Raw genomic sequence first — 19,385 nt, forward strand, 5'->3', positions numbered from 1 at the left:
TCAAAATTCAAAATCTCATTAGTTTGTCAAGTATATCTCAATGATTCTTTAAAATTTTACTTAATTTAATCAATCAGCAAATACTACAGCAATCCTTTCGGTAATTCCTCCGATCTTCTTCTTTCTGGCGTTATGTTCCAACTGGGGCAGAGCCTGTTCTCAGCTTAGAGTTCTCATGGGCATTTATCGACTTCACATTCACTTCTATTCAAATGCTCTCAAGTTACAGCACTCACTCAGAGCATACGCGGGTAAAAATCAGAATCCAAAATCATGATTATACACCCGGATATCATGATTCGAGTGTGTTTTCATCTTGTGAAAATACACCATGATTTGGACTCACGATATCATGAGTCAGATTGTCGTAATGCGACACAAGTTGCAGCTGAGTGCTCGAAATCATGCATCGAATGGTCGAAAATCATGATTCGCGCATCCATTTCGGATCTATTTATATTTCTGTCAGTCAAGCCGATAAAATGAAAACAAAATAAATAAAATTCGGTAGAGCAAAATTCGAACCAAAAACCTTCTGATTGAGAGCCACGTACTTTACCACAGTACCAATCTATCGTGATAAATAATGGGTGATCGATGCGAATGACTTCAAGCAAAGTGCACCCCTTTGAGTTGTCGCTTTGGATGTTACGTTTATGAAATCATGATTATGACTCCAGGAACCATGATTTGTCGTCCTGATATCATGGCCGAACCAATTTATGAATCTCATGACTTGTAAATCATGGTGTGGGAATCAGATTTTTATCCGTGTACATATGGTTAATAAGCTTAAAGTTGAAAACCATTATTTAATGTTTAATAGTAATTAGTGACATAAGATCATCACTTCATGACCTTTAAATATATTGTAAGGCATTGTCCGCTCTGTGTTGGACAGCAATTCAATAGTATGGCGCCCGCAAAGCAATACCTGGATAACCAGAATTGAATCCATACAATCGAAATTTGTGAGGTTTGCTTTAAGATTTCTTCCTTGGGCCAAAAGATATGAGCTGCCTCCTTCATACGAAGATCGTTGTTAACTTTTAAGAATTTGAACCAATGTTTATAAGACGAAACCATCATAACGCATTATTTGTAGCTAAATTATTAACTAGTACGATAGATTCATGTAAGATTTTAGGAACGATTGGGATTTATGACATCGAAAGACCGTTAAGAACTAGAGGATTTTTGTACCTTCCTTCTCGTCGTACATTTTACGGGCTCAATGAGCCTATACGATTCATGTGCAATTTGTTTAATTCAGTGTACTATTAGTTTGATTTTGACTCGTCTATAGATTTTTTTAAAAATCAACTCCGTAATGCTCGTTTATATTACCTGTGTATGAATAACTTTAGATTAAGTAGATCATGTAGACCATGTTGTTCGATGATTGTTTCACAATAAATAAATAAATAATTTTCTTAAAATTATATTGCTTGTGGGCTCAACACAACATTTTTGAGATTATTTTAAATTTTTGCGATTGCTTTTCGACCTTCTCTTTATTTGTAACAATTTAAGAAAATCCACCCATCCACTTGAGCATTTTGAAATTTGTGAACGGGCTTTTGTCAAACAAGGCATATATGTTTGTCCTTGAAAATCAGATAGAATTCCAATACGCTAAGATCCGAAACCGAACTGGGATTCAGACCTGTTTGCCTTAAAAACAATCCCATTTTTTCCAAGATTTTTAAAAAGTTTGCTAGATTACGCCCCAAGAACGCATCGTACAAGGTATTTGCAAAAAAGTGGAATGAATATTGCAGATAGGGAAAAGTGCATTTTCGGCATTTTTTTTTTCATGGAACATATTTGTCACCCAAGACGACTGAAGTTTAGTAGCATGATGCACGTAATACAATAAAAATATTTTGAGCCCGATGGATCATAAAAAGTCTCTCCTTTCCTAACAAATTGAATGAAGCTGACAAAAATATAAGAAGTCACCCTACGTGTATGTTTACCAAAATTATTACTACACAAAAAAATATTTCGCGGAATATTCAGTAAAATTTTGTTTCGTTTCGAATCATTTCGTGAGGATTTGAATTTCGTATCGGTGTTTACGGAATATTTCAATTGTTCGTTTCGTTTCGCTTCGAATAGTTTTTAAAATTCCACATATCGTTTCGTTTCGTATCGCCATAGAAAATACTCATATCGCATAACCTTATCGAGGAATGGGTAAGCATCAGCAGTTTGATTGTGTGATTCATAAAGATGACTTTAAAATTAATTCTTTTATTGCAGGTGAGGATCATCAGTTCAGTCACAGCAAATGTGGATTCACCAGCTGAAACTGTCAGAAGCTTTTGAAAAATCGGCATGTTTTGGAAGTAAAATGGGAGCATGTTTTGGAAGTAAAATGGGAGCAATTGAAATTTATCGTACTGTTCTGTAAATTATCAATTTTCAATGAAAAAAAAAATGTATTTCAGGCGCTTGATCATTTTGATCAGGTACTTAAAAGTTGTTTTCAAAGGAGTCTGGATGATGATTTTGCAAAATAGGTTGAGAACTTTTCAAAAACGTGGATTGCTCACCCAATAGCTGGAAGTTCCATATTGGCGCTATCATATCCCGGAGTTTTGTAAAATCACAGGAAGTGGTTTGATCAAATACAGGAAACAAGCCAGTGAAACCGTGCATTTCGATCTGCAAGAATGGAATCATGTTAAGGTTCCGGAGAACTCCGAAGCATGTGATCGTCAGCATCTTTGAGCTGTAGTAATGTACAATAGTGAGCATTTGTAGGCCGTATTTACCGTATTTACTGTATCGATATGTCGTGTTCGTAATTGGTTTAAATAGAATGGTATAATGGTAAATCATTTTTATTAATTGGTTAACTATTCATAGTAAATTTTCTCATGGCTACCTAGATAAGCATGAAAGAAAATAATGACTATGTGAACCATAATTTAGAAATCAGTACTGAAAAAAACGGCATTGTACTGTTTTGAAAAAAATGTTCAGGACCCCCCGATAGAACATTTCCAAACAGGTCTCAAATGAAAGGGAAAAGCCTAAGCTTTCATTTGGTGGATGTTTTAGCGATACTGATTTTTTTATATTAATGTTGTTCTACCAGAGACACCGTGCAATTGTTACAACTGACATGAGTGTGAGCTTAGTTCATGTTTCTCCAAGAGAGAACTGGTTTCGTTTATGGAACTGAAGTCCTGCACTCAACGGAGCTCTTGGATAAACGAAAGCCTTAAAGCTCAAAACTTGATAGTTCATGTTTGTTTGAGTCTGATTGAATGCCAATCTTTCTCATAAACCTACAAGAGACGTCGCTTGATTATGTCTGTAGATTTAAATGTAATAAATATCTGCAAACAATTGTGCAACTTTAAAATTGGTAGGATATATCCAATGCTCAAATGAGTACTTGGATAATTTTAGATAGCCGTTGAACTCAAAACGTAATAGATTACAATTGTTTGATCTTGCATGAGTGTGCTTTACAATGGTAATGGGCTCCAAAATTTTGGTGAAAATGTCTCATAGCATTAGAAATTTAGTCTTCCACAAACTAAAATGTATAGAGGCTAGCTAAATCAGGTTTTGAGGTGACTTGAATCGGTAATGGGCTCATAACTTTTTATCTTCAGGAATTCTCCTAGAGATTAATTCAGAGCTTTCTTTAATAAAACGTACAAAGACTTTTCCAAGGGTTCCTCTAGAAATTGTTATAAGGATTCCTCTAGCAATTTTTCCTGGAACTTGTCTGGAATTTGATTAAATTATTTTTTTAGATATGCTAAGAAGAATCCCTTCTAAATTTGCTTCAGAAAATCCTTACGCAGGTCCAGAAATTCTTTTATGAGCCCATTAACGCCCAGTTTTGAGATCAGTTACTATAATGAATACATTCAATTTTTCGGACAAAATGGATGGTTGGTATCTTTGGCAAAGTTATAAAAGAGCTCAAGGGTAGTCTAATGAAAGGACTTGTAATTCAGATTTCTTCCACTAGGTTGTACTATCAGCATAAAATATTTCAGTTTGTTGAGCTGTTTTGTCATCAGCTCTGGTCGGCATCACCGCGCTCGTCTTTTGCTACAATTTACTACAATTTATTCTACAAATAAAGAGATTTCTGAACGATTGTAGAATGGTTCCTGGAAACCAGTGCAGATCCTGGTATTCCAGTGTGGATCCTGTAATTCCAGTGAGAATGCTGATATCTTAGTGTGGATCCTCTGATTCCAGTGTGGATCCTGGGATTATAGTGTGGATTCTGGGAACCCCCTTGAATTGCAATGTGGATCGTGGTGTTTTAGTCAAAAGGTGTAAAAAGGTCTTTAAAGTCCCTTGATGTAAATTTTCATCTTCAGGAATTCTTACGAAGATTAATTCTCTGCTTTCCTCAGGAAAACGTATAGAAACTTTCCCAGTGATCTTTCTGTTATAAAGATTTCTCTAGCAATCCTCCCTGGAACTTTACCTGAAATTTCTTAAATGATTTCTTCAGATAGGGTTCAAAAAAAAAAATGCTTCAGAAAATCTTTTAGCAGGTCCGGAAATTCTATTGAAATAATCTCCAGAATACATTATTCATAAATTCATGAAGATTGATATGTCGCAAGCCTCACTTCATAACCGGTCCACATATGACCATTGTTCTGAGGGTACCAGGTGTTCGCAAGACTTTCGGAATGTGGTCAATGTGACCAAAACGATTGAAGTAGTCTCCAACATACTTGATTCGTAATATCTGCACCATAACCGGTCCATGAATGGCCACTTCTTCTGAGGAACCAAAGTTCCGTTAGACTACCAAAATGCAGCCAAAATAACCAAAAATGTCCTAAGTGGTTTAAAGTAATCTCGTTTCGATAAATAATGAAGAAATACATGTCAAAGTCTTTGAAGCATTTTGTAAGTGGATCATCATCCGGGAAAAAAAACTACCCAACTACACCCCGGCACGACTCCGGAACCATATACTGTATGACATGTCTAGTTTGCATATGTCATATTCTGTATGACATATGGAAACTAGAGACGTGACCGGTTCCATAAGTAGTAAAATTTTAAAAATCGCTTGAAAAACAACGTTTTCCAATTGCTCAAAGCGTATCAAGAGAGGATAAAGGAGTTAATTAATGTGAAAACTATAAATGAACTTTAACACTTCACTTTTTGCAAAAAAAATAAAATACTAAAATCACTAAGGTGAGCAAATACCTTTAAACTCTAATATGTGTTGCTTATCTTGACAGATAGGCCTATTTCGTCTGCGACTTACAGACTTCTTCAGTGTCGAGTGCTCGACATCTTTTCTTACATCTAGTGATTTTAGTATTTTATTTTTTTTTGCAAAAAGTGAAGTGTTAAAGTTCATTTGTAGTTTTAAGCATACTCTAATAATCCCTCCCAAAGTTTAATATAAAAAAGTGTAGTGAAAACTATACCAAAGAATCGTACAAGAATTCTTCAAAAAGCTTCCATGGTACAATGTTTTACAATTCAGCATAATTTTTCACAATTCAGCACATTTTTTTTAGAAATACTTCAAGTAGTCTTCAGAAAAAAACCTTTAAGACAGAGGTTTTCAGCCATTGTAATTCGCGGAGCACTTTTTATTTGTTTTTTTTTTTGTTGCACAGCGCACCTGTTTTTTTTATCATCACTCCGTTTGAACTCCGAATTTTTTACACGCTTAAATCGATCCTATTATTCCCATGAAATTTGTGAAGTACGATTCATCATGTTCAATCTTTCATTATTTTGATTTCATTATGAAAATTTTAATTCAAAACTAAAAAAAATAATTGATTGAGTAAATTTTTTTAGGATAAAATATGATAATTAGGCATCTGTATGAAACTTAAAATAGCTTTGGTTGGAAAATTTTTCAACTCTTGTTTTGATAAGTCGCAACCAATGAGTTACTCATCGATCAAATTTTCTGTGCGATCGGTTATTTTATTCATTAAATTTAAGCTCTTGGAAATTCTAAATATAGCTTGGGTTAGTATTATTTTTCTTTTAACACATTTATTGGAACTTTATTGAACAAGACGTATGAACAATCTTCCCATTCACTAGCAAGTAGTACGTGGATTGTTCCGTCGATGTGAGTCCTTTTGTCCGTTTATTTCTCCAGATTATCGTCCAGTTAGCTCTTGGGTTTTCTTCAACAATTTTTGGCTGTTTTAATTTTTCACGGAAGTAGTTGTGCAGAGTAGCTGTCAAAGGGTTTTCCTTAATTTGCCCAGAAATGTAGGGAAGCACCTTTGGAATGCTTTTCAAACAAGGATAGAGTGCGGGGATCGCAGATACGTTGGGAGGATTCTGAAGGTAGTGGTTAAAGCATCGAGCAAAAGGTGTATGTTGCTGTTCTGTGAGGAACCTCGTGATCATCAAAGCCTTGCATTTATGCATCGGGAGATGCAAGTTGAGACCACCCAGGTTTTTGGGCAGGGTGAGTTGTTCAATGGGAATCCTGAATGAATACCTCTCCCAGATGAAGTTTCCCATGTGAGAAGTAATACGTGCCACTGCTTGATTTGGAATACTAATCACAGATGCCAGAAACCATAGCTTCGTTGTTACAAACATATTAAGCACCACCACCTTCTGCTGTAGATTTAGATTTCTTGGTTTGAACAATCATATCAAGTGAGACGTATTTATTATAGCTTCGCCCCAGTTGAAATAAATTGTTTCTTTCTGCGAGTTGAAGAATGTTATTCCAAGTATCTTGACGAATTCACACACTCGTGGCCAGACAGCATCATTGTTGCTTCGTTGGATCCTGATATTAACAGCAAACGATTTGTCGAAATTCAAAAGCGACCCTGAGCACCGGCCGAAGTCCAGAAATGCTTGCTTAATGATACTCAGTTTGCGCAAGTCGGTTATGACAATCGATATATCCTCATCATACACTACTACTAAATCCATCGGGTGATTGCAGATGGTGCGTACCTTAACCAGGAGGGGATGGAGGTAAAGGACAAAAAAATGCATACTCAGGGGGTCTCCTTGTCGGACGGAGCGTTGGATTGGGAACTTAGCAGTTTGATTTCCATTTATGAGCAAGCGAGAGCTTGAGGCGGACATAATCTTCCCTAAGAGTTCTACGAAATTTTGATTCAAATGAAAGTTCCGCATCACAACCAGTAGAAAATCTTTACTGACTCGATCAAATGCATGATCGAGGTCAAACGAAATCCGTTTTCCGGAAACACGGCGGCAATTGAGCTCAGCAATGCGATCTCTGATGGAGTGAATCGCTTCAAAGATGTTACGTTCGGAATTTGAACATTTTTGACTAAAAGTTAGAACATTATTTTCAATCATAACTTTTTCTAATCGCTGTTTAAGAATTCTTGAGAGAAGCTTATAATCATGGTTTAGGAGATTGATTGGCTTATATCCTTTTATCGTTTTGTCATTCTATTTCTTCCTACACAAAACGCTCAGGAATATTTCCTCTTAAAGCTTCGTTCATGATCAAGTTAGTTAGTTAGTTGAGGATGAATAATATCAAAAGCCTTCAAGAAAAACTCTTTAGAAATTCCATCATTCCCGGGTAATTTTCTAGAAGCACTTTCTCTGATTGCGAAGAAAATTTCCGCGGTTGTGATTTCGTTCATCATGGCAATCTGGAGGGATCACTCGAGTGGTTGGAAAAATTTCACTATCATCGAGGCCCTCTGCATTATACAAATCTTTGAAAAACTCATAAACATGATTTTCTATTTCAGAAACATCTGTGAAGCAATGCTCCTGATGTTGAATAGAACTGATCATAGCTTACTTCCTATAACGTTCAGCTATTAAAATCATTAAATACCATAGAAGCTTTTAGAAATACGCTTTCAGAGTTGTGTGGTCGGAATCCTTGTTGAAACGTTATTCCTGTTGTTCTCATTTTTCAGGTAGGGTAAGGGATCTAATTTTCGACCCAGTGCTAGTTTTCGACCCATTGATAGAACAAATTAAATTAAATTACTATTTAAAATTTTGAAATATTTATAAATCACTGGAATATGCCATTACTGTTATACCTGTCATGATCCAACAAAAATTTCATTTATATAACGAATCTTTGATTCTAAATTGATTGACCTGATTTTCCGGTGTCTGAATCAGTCTTTTTTTCTTCCATTATTGAAAAATTGCCATATTCGAAAAAGGCTCAAATCAGTATTAGTATACTAATCAAAGCGATGCCTAATAGATAAAGTTTGGTGAAAAGATATCAAATTCAGGCATATTGTATAGAATTAAGTGCATCTATAACCGAAAATGTATTTTATTACGCGTTTGAAATTGTTCGAAAATTGAAACACCAGGTTTCAATTTTCGACCGGTCGAAAAAGCATGCCATGATTTCAGCAGGTGATGTGTTTTAGTTTTCGACCCTTCATCAAAAGTAAATATCGTTCATAACGGTGGTGCCTCTTTTTTAGAGTTAAATTGCTTGCTTCAACGGCTTTAAACCAAAATGGTGAGAAATATACTGATCTTGCTTCAATTTCATCAAAAATTTATGGATTAACATATTACAGCTCCCAGGACAGTACAGGCAAGTATACGCAGAAACAAACATTCAGCAGCAGCATCAGGTAGTCATTAAGAAATCGGTTATGGAATTCCGCAATTTCATATATTCAATTTAAGATTTGCAGTCCGTTTTTCATCCTGGTCAGGCCACAATGGAGGAGAAGACAAAATTTGAAGTGTGGATATTACGCAGTCAGCGACGGGGATGGCCAGTGAACCGTGACTCAATTTCGGAGTATGTTAAAGGGTTTCTTGATGCTGCCCAACTATTTTAAAAACAATCATCCAGGTGAATTGGTAGAGCAAGACAAATTAAATCACGAGATTGTTAGGATGGAGTGGAGGAGAGAATCAAAAATTAAGAAACAAAAACACGCTGAAGCAAAACGAATCAAGAAAAATTTGGAAGGAAAAAAGAAACCCGTAACGTGTACCGAAACGACTCAACAAAGTCGAAGCCTAAAAACCAGTCAAAGTCGAGTGCTAAACGAAGAATTTGAATTTTTTATTTGAACTACTCAATAATTAAATAAATGTTTTCAACAAAATGGTGTTCATGTTTAAATCAAAATATGCCATTGCTGTATTATATCCCATCGCAACATAAGAATGTAATGCAGTTTGTTCCACGTTAAATCGTTTCAATGGTAGACAAATGGATAAGTGTCCATGAATATCGGTTTTCTTTTGTCATACAGGTTGTACTTTTGAAGTTTGGCTTCGATTTATCTTCACCTTAAATCATGATACAGTAATACCTCGATGTAACGTAACTTGATTTTTATTTTCGTTACGTTACATCGAGGTTACGTTTTTATCGGAGCAAAATATTTTTTTATTCCAAATTTCGTTCAACATATATCGCTTGATGAGAAAATTGATCTAAAATTGATATTATTTACCTAGTAGGTATTTTCTTACGTATTTTTTGACATTTTTCCGTGTTTATTTTTGTATCTTTCTTTTTCTTTTCTTTTTTTTTATTTTCACGTCTCGATTGCAATAATCCTTCAAGAAATTTATTACGGAAAAATCTTTGAAGGAATCCTTGATCATCAGTAACTCTACATGAAATTCAAAAATGAAATCTTTCCGAATTCTTTAAAAAAGATTTTGTTGAGCAGTCCATGAACATTTCTAGCAGGAAACTATGAAATTTCAAACTTTCTATTATGAAGAACTCAAAATACTTTAAACAATCCTTTTGTAATTTCTTGACAGATGTGAAGAATAAATAACCCAAGAATTCTTTAGAAAATGTATAAGAGATTTCATGAAAAATCACTAGAAAACTCCATCAAAACAAGAACTATTCTTGAGAGATTTTCCAAGGAAAAGTTTCTGAACTAATACGTGGTAAGAATATCATCAGTATTCTAGGAGAATTTTCTGGGTGATCTGGGGATTTTGATTAGTTTTTGGAAGAATCCCTGAATATATCTATCTTCTATATATAAATAAAAATGGAGTGGTGTTTGTATGTCACGAAATGGCTTGAGAACGGTCCAACGGATTGCCGCAAGATTTTCACTGTTGCACTCCTCAAGGGATGCGACGTGTTGGTGCGAAGAAAAAAATCAGGAAAGTCGCCGAATTTATCGGGAAAACGGGAGAAGACTAAGGTGTAATTTGTATGGGGGATTTCTTGACGTTTTCCAACAGCCTACTTGATGGCAAAACGAAGTTTGCCGGGACCACTAGTTTTTTTAATAAATTAAAATCCGTGATGGGATCTATGAAGGATTTCGTTCCACATAGAATCTTTGGAGAAACTTAAACGGTACATTGAATGGTCCTTGCATAAATATTTGGAGAGAAATCTGCAGAAACTCACAATGAAATTGCTGGAGATATCCCAAGAAGGGTTTTCAGGTTTTTGGATGAATACCTGTACGATTTTTTGAAGTAACTTCTAGAGCATTCCAAGAAATATTATTTTGTTGTTCTTCAAATTGGCCGCTGGTCTTTCATAAAAAAATGCTTTAACAATTTATAAATCTCTAGACTCGCAAAAAATGAATTATCGTAGGCGAAATAGTTTGAAGAATTCAAAGGTGAATCCACCTTAAATCTTGGAGAAATTACTTGGCGAAATTTTTGATCAAAGGCACAGTAGATTTTAAAAATATATATTTTTTAAATCTATTGGAGAAATTCAAAATCCTTGAATAAAAATTCCTAGAATCCACAATTCCTTGGAAAAAATTCTTGGACATATTAAAAAGAAATTCCTGAAGGAATATTTGAACAATTTCTTGGAATTCAATGAGACTTTTCTGATGAAACTACTCAAGGAATCCTTAAGACGGGAATCCTTTAAGTCAATACTGATCAAATTTTCCTAAAAGCTCTTGAAAGAATCCCTGAAATCGCTTTGAAAAAAAAAAAACATATTGTGGAATCATTTCTGAAGAAAATTTCAGAAGTTTTTATACATGAATATCAGGAGGGTTATAAAAAACATGTGTTAAGTTTTATACATGAATATCAGGAGGGTTTAAGATGAGTCCATGGAGGAATTATTGGAGGAAACTCTGCAGTTTCAATTCCTTAGGCGGGAATTGCCTACAAGTTGATCATAAATTAACTGTGCAATTTTAATTCATGTTTAATGTTAATTAAAATTTGAAAAATAAATGCGAGTCAAAAAAGTTATGTTATATCGAGTTACGTTATAAAGAGGTTACGTTATATCAAGGTATGACTGTATCGTAGTCCACAACTTAATCACGCAATACCACAGAACAAAATATTAGATTTATTGATAATACAATGACGAAACATTTTACATTTAATATGCTTCATAATTCTGCAAAATGAAAATATGCTTCGTAATTAACTAAACGTAAAATGTATCATGTAAACCACATTGAGATCTTCAAAGGAAGTGAGTGGGATACAAAACCAGTATTTATGGCATTCATGAGTCTTCAGCTCTATCAAACAATAACTGTAGATTTACTTATCATAAAATTTGTTACTGAAATGGAGAGCATACTCTGTTCTCATTGGGATGTAATTCTAAGAAGAAAAATAATCAAAGAATATTCACTAATAAATTGAAAATTTTCGCACATACATTAATGTTTAAAATTTCCCACATTGCCATTAAATGATAAAAGTGCTCTCAAATAGAGAAAACGTGCATTCATTCCCTTCAGATAAGTACAAATTTGATATAAATTTTGTAGAATAGAGTTTTACTCATGCAATACACTGATTATATTGTCTCAATTTAATACAGGTCGAAAATTAGCACATGCATGGGTCGAAAAATAAAACAATGGGTCGAAAAATAGCACAAAAATATAAAGTCATTTATCCCTAAAAATACAAAAAATACGATGATATATCATCTGATAGAAGCTATACATGGACAAATATTATGTTTCTTTATTTGATTGCCAAATTTGAATATTAGTATATTGTTTTTTGCCGGGTTTTTAGAGGTTTTCCACTCATATGCTGGTTTCATGGGTCGAAATATAGTGCTTTTACCCTATGAGGTCGCTAAAATTCTTTTTTATAGACACTTAGCCGCTGTCAGCCGTAAAGTGGGCATATTGACATTTTGGCTACTAAATAAAAAGTTTACAATTACTTCAACAATAGATGAACACAAGGTTGTTGATTGAAAGTATTATAATTCCGATAAATTGACTAGTCCATTGGGACACACCCCAATTTCGGAGGGCCCTTGAATTTGACTCCGCACCGTGCCCCGAATACCCTAGCTACTCCCTGATACCTATACTCTAAGAAGAACGCTAGTTATAGATGACATATCTTAGATCAGTGATTCTCAGTCCCGTGTTTACAACCAATTTAATTAAAAATTATATTTGATGTTCTTGATAACTTGAAGAATATGTCTTAAATCATCATGAAACGTACAGTTACGCTACAATGATGATCGTTTAGTTAAGCACAAAATTCAATATTCCATGCTTGAGAAACATTCTTAAGTACCTATGTGTTAAACGTTTGCTGCGTAGTTTAAAATGCAAACAAACTTTACTTACATAATATTACTGTTACGAAGACGGTCACGTTTCGGACTCTTAATAGCAAACTCGTTGTTTTGCTTGAATAGACTTTAAGATTTGTTGTCTTCTTCGTTAACTGTACGTCTGCTTGTAACAAATGTGTAGTTGTTCTGTATGTCCTCATACAGAACAAATTCTACAACTAACAACTATAGAATAACAAATTTTAAGGTAACAAATTAGGATATTTAATTTAGCTCAAAGAGTCTGCGTGTAGATACTACTATACGTATTCAACAATAGCTTATCTCAATTTTCCCCAATCATTCCCCATGACGTTTCGTGCTGCAGTTGTCAGTTGATTGACGTATCGGTTGAACCGATATCGTTAACCGATAACGAGGGGCCTTGTACCGTTGCGCACAATTACAAAAAAAATGATTTTTTTGTTTATAGAATTTCAATGTTCAAAATTTTCTTTCGATACCAGTACCTTTCCTTCAAAACGAACAAAAACACCCAGAAACCATAAGGTTCACACTTTTGACTTTTAATTCTCTCATCTGCAACACCTTGATGCTCCCTTTGGCTTCAGTGCTGGTCCCACACCGACCTGCACCACAAAAAGGCATCGAGGGAAAGAAACTTAATTCACACGTTTTCTCCCCCCATTCCCACTCAGGTTCCCAAAAAAGTGTACCACAATTTTTCACAGTGCACTCCAAGAGAGCGTCGTCGTTGTCGTCGTCGTAATTGATATGGGCAGCCAGGAGCGAGCATAAACTAAAAGTTAAATACGAAAAATTTTGCAAAACTTAATTCGATAGTAAACTTTCCCGTGCCTTCGTCGTCGTTGGAGTCTGAGACTGGTTTCGGTTGGCTGCTGTCGTCACATGTGTGCTAGTTCTCACCCAACGGAGGAGAGTGAGGGGGAAATTACTGTTAGTTTTTTCTTCGGTTTTTGACAGGGAAAACCTGAAACTTTAATTTCCCCTGTCACCGAACAGGGGCCACAGCGCAGCTTTGTTGGCTTTTTCCCGAATTTACTTTGTACATATTGCCTCGCCTTTGGGGGAAAAGTTTCGCTGGGGTTTCGGACCGGCCCGCCAGTTGGGACCACTTAAGCAGTACTTAGGAAGTGCTTAAGCCGTGTTGAAACTGTGTTCTGTTCGTTCGATTTGGGTCCCGCAACAGAAGCTTACCCATGTTAAACAGCAAAACTTATCGTTATCGTTATAATCGTACAAGGGAAGGGACAACTTTTCTGAAGACGATCCTTTCCACAGTGGGGAAAACGACACCTTGTTCATCCGGATGATTGCGACTCTCGAAATCCTCCATATTCCAATGAAATCGTAAGAACCATACCAAATGCTCGTTGGACACCGTTTTTTGAAACAAAGAACAGATGTAACTGGTAGCTAGTAACTACATAAATTTTACAGTTTATTTTTTTTTCTTAATTAATATAATTACAAAAATTATTGCTGTGTGCGTTTGAAATGCAAATATCAAATGCGGGAACACCAAAGGCGGTAAGTTTTTTACAAGAAATGCGATGTCTAAGATTAATTTTTCTTGTTAGGGCGGCGGTGATTTATGTAATCGTTGCTAGGCGTCCTTTGATTATTTTGTGTTACCGCATTTGGAGGACGTTTACTCAACATTTGCATCTCAAATGCAAACAGCAATACATTAATTTCTTATATCTAGGTGTTATGTGTTAAAAAACACTATCACCTTCATTTGGTAAAACTAAATTATTCTTTTACTAACATATTGCTAACAACATATGATATTGCATTTGCCGTAGCAGTATAAAATGACATGAATATAATTAATATATGTATATTAGCAATTAGGAAGTTAGGCAGATCGTCCAATTTATTATTTAAAAATATTTGAATCCATTAGGGAAACGTAATCTAATAACAATTTTATTAGTAAATTTTACACCAACTTGTACTGCTTCGGTTTTGAACATTCAACCAGTTGAATTACTGTTAAGTTAGAAAATCAAAATTAGATGCCGTTTCGGGTCCATTTTATCCCACTGTGATCCCCCGGACTCGTAACAAGCTATCATTTCTGTCGTCCCCATTTCGGCCCTTTTCCATATCTCAAACACTATCGCCAGCTAATGCTTCCAAGGCACTACACCGAAAAAAAAAGTAATCTCATTTAGCCCATTATATTCTCGACACGAGAGCGCTATTCATCATTATGCGAGTCAACCGAGGCTGGAGAAGCCCTCCCCATGTCAGGTGTGTTTCAATCCTGACGACGATAGCGCAAAAACAACCGAAATAGAGTAAAAAAAGGCAGGACCCAAACTCAAGCCTATCTCTCATAGAACTTAGGACTCATTACCGAACAAGAGCGCTTCGAACGAAAGGATGCATGCCTTCATCACACTTTGGGACAAGCGATAAACAGCGCTACGTGACGGAGGTGACTAAATAGAGCGAGCGACGTAGGTAGGTACATAGATGTAGACGACCCTTGCGTTCGCAGAAGTGTCGACTCGTGTTCAACCGGTGGCGAAGTGTGTATTCTGCGAACTGCGCCAATGTATGCTTGCGGATAGGTGTTGCAGCAAAATTATCCCGGATGGTTATCAAGTGGCGGCACTGCTATAGGAGTAGTGTTTCCATTTGGGGCATCCTTTTCCTTTTCGAGAGCGAGCGATGCAGAGAATTTTTCGGAATGTTCTTCAGCGTGTGTGCAGTATGCACCGAGGATACTTAATTAAAGTTGACTCTAGCAGACGAGAATGTAGATAATTTGGGCGTTGTGCAAGTTACCTAATTTGCATGGCTCGTATGGTATTAGGATAGTACACTTTATGAATTGATGTAAAATTAGACAGGATCGCTCTAAAACAGTAGAAATTATCTAGAACATTATCTTATTTGCCTTACATACTTGTCAGTTTTGGTTGCTTTATTTAGTATTCTGCCAAAGTTCAACGCTATCATTTTTCATGCGATAACACTGCGGAACACGTTTTTGTCTCCAGCACCAAAATACCGCTATTCACTCAATTAAGGGTTGCTGAATCCATTGCCGTTTTCAGAAATATCATAGCACGTCTAGTTTTTGAGATATTGACTGTTGAAAATGCAAAAAATGACTATTTCAGCCAACTTGCATGCAAGTTTGCCAGCTTGTAAGGTAATACACCCGATTCTGTTTTTGCACGGGGGATGCGTACCGTGCAAAAAAAGTTTTCAGTTCAAAATTTCAAAAACCGTGTAAAAAAAGTAACACCATTTCTCGACGTTTCATGCAAAAATAAGGTTTTGGCGGAAAATTTTGTATGGAAACTTTTTTTGCACGGCCGTGTAAAAAAAATCCGTGCAAAAACAGAATCGGGTGTATATAGGCTTAATTTGCCACAGAATTCAAACTTTATATGTATAACAATACTTATCATCAAAGTTTGTATTACTTTCGATACGGAAAAGTTATTTTTTGATGGTTTAGAGAATTGTTGTATTTTGCCATATAGAATAAACGAAGAATTTTGTATGGAGACTGCAAGAATGTTGAAAAAATCGGTTTAATCGAAATTTAATCGCGCAATTTCAATCAAATTATGTCTGAAATGAAAGTTCAAGTTCTATTTTGCATGTTTGGTGGATTAGATTACATAAAAGTATGATAAATTGTACTTTAAATTTCATGTAAACATTAATAAAACCAGTGTTTTATACAACTTTGGTGACCTGTAGCTAAAAATTGTGACGTGCTGGAACATTTCTGTGAATGGCACCAGATTCAGCAACCCCGAATCTACTAGAGACACATAATTTGATTCTTGAGACACGCAAAAATGTCATTTTTGTTACGCTGTGTAATCGAATGTAAGCTAACTGCTAGGAAATATGTTACTTTATGGTCTTATTGGCTATGTAAGTTAACGAAATTTTCATTGTTCCGTTTTGGAAGAAATGAATTCTTGCTTCAATTTGTCTCACGTCACAAATGATGTTTCCATCTGCAACCCGAATACTTGATTTTGAACCATCCAGGGTTGCTCAAATCAGCCTAATTAGTGTCGTCGGAAAACCATTTTCAGACACTATCTGCTACAGCTCATTTCTTTGCAGTGAATAAACCTAGAGTCGTCAAGTTGTAATCCTACATTTAATATAACGCTGTACAAAAATACTCTTTTGCGTGTCTCAAATATCAAATTGTCTCCAGTAAATTTGGCGCTGATGAAACCATTGCCACTATCAGGAACTGTTGGGGAGTGGCCTTTCACCAAGAATCCTTCAATAGCCGAGCAGTGGCATTAGTTCCAGACCCCAACATGATTCCATCCATAAGAGAAAAATAGGGGGGCCTCGTACGCCATACAATTTTAGTGAGCTTACATTAGGGATTTTTTTTTATTTCCATACAAAGTGGGCCGAAGGGTCTCAGATTTTCATGAAACTTTTTCCACAGGCAGGGCTCATCAATATATGAATAAAAAAAATTGAGAAAAATTCAGGGTCGCCTATTTTCCCGGAAAACTCAGTTGGATTTTTTTTTGTTTTCCTCTGACACTACATACTTTGAAAAATCATAACTCAAGAACGAAACATCGTAGAAACAAAGTTTTTTTATGAAAATGAAAGCAAATTTTCTCAAAAGTTGTGGAAAAAGTTTTCCACAAAATTTTCAACCGTTGAGAAAATTCGTAAAGAAAAGCCGGAAAAACTATGCTCCAACTCGTGAAAAACTTTCAAAAATATATTTTTGAGAAGGTAATTTCATAAGCTTTAATTTTTGAAATGTACTTTTTTTTTCGTTTTTGAGTTATGGCCAGTTTTGTGGAAAATGACCATATAAGCCTTTTCTTTGAAAACCCATATTTCAATCGAAGCATCGGAAAAGCAAAGATTTGTTATCAAAGCAATTGCAAATTTTCTGAACATCTGCAAACATCTGAAAAAAAGATATGGGATCTGTTTTAATGAAGTATAAGTCGGAATTGATGATATTTTTCATGAAAAATTACACCGCTAAGAAAAACTGTTTCAGCCTCAATTTTTCATTACACTGAAAAGGGATTTTTTCTTTTCTATGGAACAAATAAGATTATTTTTTTTATTTATTTTATTTATTCAATTATTCAGTATATAACTTACATTTTCATCATAATACTATCTTTTTTTCAACCGAAAAAATTGTCTTTGGTTGCTAACACCAGAAGATTTTCGTTTCTTAGTATTATTAAGAATTTGCTACCTATGAATAATACCACAAAAAGTGATTCGATTTGCCCCCATTTTACGATACTGATGAAATATTTTCAATTCAATAGCAATTTGAGAACAAACATAAGATGGTTAGAAGTAAAGGGTTGTAAATGACAATAACCTATCTTCGAGTAAACCAACTTTGAAGTTTTTCATCAATTTTTCTAGGAATTATGATAACCGACCCAAAAGTTACTTACCCCCTTTTGTGTTTGGACTCCTCAAACATTATAAAATTAATAGCAAATTCATTAGGAAATCAAAACTGTATAACTCATTCAGAATTGATGGAGCTTTGAATTTATAAAACTAATCTAATATAACTACACAACACATTTTCGGTTTTCTATGGTGATTTTTTTAGGATGCTTTAAAAACTCCGAAGAATCGGTGGAGTTTGGGAAATGTCAAATTATTCATTCAGGACCTAAAAACAATTTTCTGTAGTATATTAAGCATTTTAATCTGCAAACAAACTAGTACACTTGCACGCTAGTTTCCCGAATTTGATGAATCAAGCGTGTGCTAGAATTAGGGCGAATATAACATGATTGATTTCTCTTCATTGATCCTCTCTTCAGTGAATAAGGGTGACAAGATGCAAGTTTTTTGGCAGGGAAAAAGTTCTAACAAATTTGCATCTTGTCACCCTTATTCACTGAAAATAGGATTAGGAGAAATAGATCGTGTTATATTCGCCCTAATTCTAGCACACGCTTGAAAGAATACATTTTCAACCAATTGAGGTGAACCAGCCGAGGTCTGAAAGCCAAGTTAATAAAACCAAAAAGAATAATAATTTTCAAGCATTAATACCTCAAAATCCAGCCATGCTATGACATTTTTGAAAGCACCATTAAATATGTACTTGAGACAAAAACAGCCGTTGCAACAGGAAGCCCAGCTGTATTTTGTAGGTAATGCCTTTTTACTGCGGTTTGGATTCACATTCCTCTAACTCTGACTGCCCTGTACCGCTCTCTGTGCTGCCAGATACAAGCCACTAAGCATACGGCTGTTGGCTTCATTCTTCTGGTCTGTCACTTTCTGGCACTCTTCATCGAACCATTCCACACTGGTCCAGGAAGCTAATTAAGGCGGACATGAGTTTTTCGTCTCGATTTATTGATTTTAGAGCCATAGAATATGTTCAGAATTTTCGGAACTACAAAGTTTATGAATCAAAAAATAAAATCTGCCTACTTCGTTCAAAGTTTAATATTTATCGTTTTATTCAACTTGGCTGAACATACGATAGTTGTATGTCTTATAGTTTTCAAGTTATTTGAGTTTTTCATCTGAAAATTTACTATTTTGTATGCTTTGTATCTTTCGAGTACCTTCGAGCAAAATTTGGAGAAGATCATATTTTTCTATCTCGTTTAAGAATAAGTTTATTCGGCAAAGTTTTGTCTATGATTATTTGCTACAACTTTGCTGAACATATCAACTTACGATTAGTTAGTATAAAAAAATTGACTTATCTGTCAATCTTGCGATTATCGTGCAATTTGTTTTTATGCTTACACTTTGTAGCTCTGAAAGTTCTGAACGTATTCTCAGAAGCAACTTAGGCTCAAAAATCATTAAATCAGTCGACAACCTC

The 19,385-nt window shown here is 35.2% G+C and overlaps 1 protein-coding gene and 1 long non-coding RNA gene across 19 annotated transcripts in view; both read left to right on the top strand.

Moving 5' to 3' along the window:
- Positions 1–19,385, top strand: part of LOC5576021 (very low-density lipoprotein receptor) — a 1,100,036-nt gene that overhangs the window by 911,125 nt on the left and 169,526 nt on the right. The gene's annotated exons all lie outside the window — the stretch shown is intronic.
- On the top strand, positions 7,957–8,838 carry LOC110679887. Its single transcript, XR_002502780.1, has 2 exons — positions 7,957–8,603; positions 8,659–8,838. It is a non-coding gene; the product is annotated as an uncharacterized LOC110679887 (long non-coding RNA).

This window comes from Aedes aegypti, chromosome 3, assembly GCF_002204515.2.
Source record: "Aedes aegypti strain LVP_AGWG chromosome 3, AaegL5.0 Primary Assembly, whole genome shotgun sequence".
Taxonomy (NCBI): Eukaryota; Metazoa; Arthropoda; class Insecta; order Diptera; family Culicidae; genus Aedes; species Aedes aegypti.